This window comes from Branchiostoma floridae, chromosome 8 (assembly GCF_000003815.2).
Source record: "Branchiostoma floridae strain S238N-H82 chromosome 8, Bfl_VNyyK, whole genome shotgun sequence".
Classification (NCBI taxonomy): Eukaryota; Metazoa; Chordata; class Leptocardii; order Amphioxiformes; family Branchiostomatidae; genus Branchiostoma; species Branchiostoma floridae.
In genome coordinates, this window is record NC_049986.1 from 471,514 (window position 1) to 474,807 (window position 3,294).

Genomic DNA, 3,294 nt, shown 5'->3' on the forward strand with positions numbered 1-3,294 from the left:
TGGGATATCTTAAATATGCGACTCTGTATTTTTTGCATCCGTACATTGCGGCGGTGTATTGTGGGTAATCCTATCGTTGTCCCTCTGACCAATCAGACTGCACATCAGTCAGTTTAAAAATAAAGCGGAGATAGTCAGCGTTGTCCGTGAGGACCGCAATCTTTTTGTACCTCAAACTTTGAGTTTTGAAACGTTGAACTCGGGATGTGGATTTGTACACACGAGTGTGAACTTCTGTAGTAGGGTGATATTGAGGCGGTGACCAAACTCAAGTGGCAGTCGACGGACGGGACGGCGATCGAGGGACTGAAACAGCCAGCCCTGTTTTGTAGCTCGGCGTCCTGGAGCTATTTTACATCACTGTCCTGCGGGTCTCACGACGAGGTATGTTTTATACAATGATTGTTTCCAAGCAATACCCGCTTTGAATTTGTCTTTGTGACTACATTCCTTGTTGGCTAGTAGTTAGTAGCGCTTTTGGTATACTTGGGCTGAACAGAAACTTATCAGAAAACGACATAACGGAGCCTTACAAAACACAAGTCACAAGCATGATACTTGCTGAGTAACTGTTGACTTATTTTGGAAAAATTTGAATCATCATCAAAACAGTACTTGTATACACATATGTTTGTCTCAAGCCTGGTATTTATTCGCATAGGAACATTCTGTTCCAACGGTGTTTACGTGTTTGTTTATATATGCGACGTCTCGTACACAATGCAAAGTCCGGCCGGGGAAGCAGATCACACCTTGTCACTAATTATGCAACGCTAGACTATTTCTGCCGCGCCCTCCCGGAGGACTTTTTTGTTATGATAATGCGGAATGTAACGGTGATAATGGCGATACCACAATCAGATGCATTTGTTCCTGTTGTATAACAAGCCAATCACCATTTCTTTTCATATACATCCTAATTACTTTGACAGACGCATCCATCAAACATGGATGCTTTAGCTATCTCAAAATTTCATGGGATTATTCTTTCTCTTTTTCAGAAGGCGGGTCGACATTCTCTGGCCGTGTCAACAGCTGGGAGAACACTGGACTACAGGAAGATAAGTAAACACCGAATATTTTTAAAGAAATATAGTATTTTAGTGTAAAACGCAGTTTTTAGACATTTCGCATAAACTATGATAATAAGCACTTATTACCCATGCTAATAAAAGTGTAAATGTTTCTAATTGATTTAAAAAACAATACATGGACAGAATGTGCAGAAGGAACCTGCAAGAAAGATATTTGCGGGGAAAAAAGACAAGAGTTATTGTATGTATGTACTTAGGTGACAAAGTATGGTGCATAATTGAGTAATAAATTCGTTACTTTTCACAAATAATGTATATTTTCTTGTCAAATAACATGATTATGCTATCAGTATTATTATAGCATCAAAATTATTGATAAGAAATTGCTGACACAAAAACATTGTTAAAGTAAGTGGAGTATGGTAGATGTTTAGAACAAAATGTGGTTTCTTCCTATTTTCTGCATAAATTATGATAATGAGCAAAAATTACTGCCACCAAAACTTGTCAAAATATTTTTCATAGATTGGGGAAACATTAAATACATAGAAATGACAAAATAAGCCAGCAGAAATATGTCTATCAGCAAAACAAAATGGGGTCAAAAATGACCCCATACGGTCAGATTCGTCGTAAAAATGTATCGGTCGGATGAGGGTTAAGTCGAACAGGGCGGGCGGCTCCTTATTTTCCCACTATGTCGACCATGAAAGTATGCTTTTAATAAAGCCCACCGAACGTTGCACCTCCTATCTGAATGTACGCTAAAACTAGAGGATGGTTAGAGCGACTTAAATTGCGGAAAGAAAAGGAGAAAGCAGCTTACGGAAGGCCAGCACCGATCCCTGATATGCTGCTACTATGTAGATAATCAGGCGATTTGCTTGGCTCCAGCAACGTGGGTCATCGTCATCAGGCCAGCTTGTGCGGAGATTCCATGCTTACCCGTAAAATACTTAGGGGGTGGGTGGGTGGGGGGGCTAAAAATTTGACTGCACTTCTTTCCCGTGCTCCCCCCATCTACTAATATCCTATTCAGCAGAAAAGGTGAAGAATTGCTCCGAAACTTGATATCATGTGTTGCGCTCTGTTGTTCAGATATAACACAGAAAAGACACCTACACTTGAACAGAACTTTATTGGCCGACAATTGTACATGATATGGCAACTATTATTACACAAAGTACCAAATGACTGACACTCGGTTTTATTCCGACTGCTGTACCACATGAGAAAGAGCCATACACTCTTTGTGTCTGGCGGTAGGCTGTTCCAGACATTGGGCCCACGGTAGGCTATTGATCTTCTGAAGGTCTCTCGCTTAGGCTTTGGGACAACCAGTTGACTACTTGCTTTGGTTGTTCGTGTACTCTGGTCCCTGCAGTACACAAACATCTAGCGCATGTAGGGTGGTAGTTGCATATAACTTCGGAGCTTTGGATAATCCACACAGATCGGAGATATCCCTCTGGTGAAAAGCGGCTACACTAGAAACCTACATTGCCTCTGACCGTGGACTGTAGCTAGACTAGTCTACTCTTGCTAGGCTGTGTCCCTCCCGCCCGGCTCATGATTCACTTGTGAATAGAGGGGGAGTTATATCACATGTCATGAACTCACGCGAGTGGAGATCTCGCGAGAGTTCATTCCATTGTGATATCATTGGGAATCATAATATATTCCCACTCACGTTACCTCAGTGGAGAGTTAAGGACTGGGGTGAGAAGACCTCGGCACCCGCTTCTCCCGAGTGCCATTATTCCCTAATTTAAGTTCCTACATTTTCCTTCACTGTTAATCCTCTCCCAATCCTTATTCTTCTCCATTTCCTTTTCCCAATCCTTATTATCTTCATTCCCCCAATCCCCCACCTCTGTGCCTTTCCGTACAAAACCCTCTACGTATGCATTAAGCCACCTTGACAACACAGCAGCATCCCCTATGGTCTGCTGCGCATGCTTGTTGTTACCAACAGGGTGGGTGTAAGACTATCACAGTCACAGTCATCAGTCTTTAGGTGTTCCTCAGGAATGCAGATTGATCCCTGGTTCTCAGCTAAGTTCCTTGGGCGCCTAAGGCCCGGCTCGAGTGGGACCTGTCCAATCCGAACTCAGTGGAATGGTCGACGACCAGTCCGATTAGATAGAGAACCCTTAGAGATTACCTGAGACCAACCTCTCCCAGGTTCAACTCATCTTGCGTCGTGTTGGAAATCAACATTGATTTCTCTGCGTATACAAGAACAATATTCCAGCTGCAG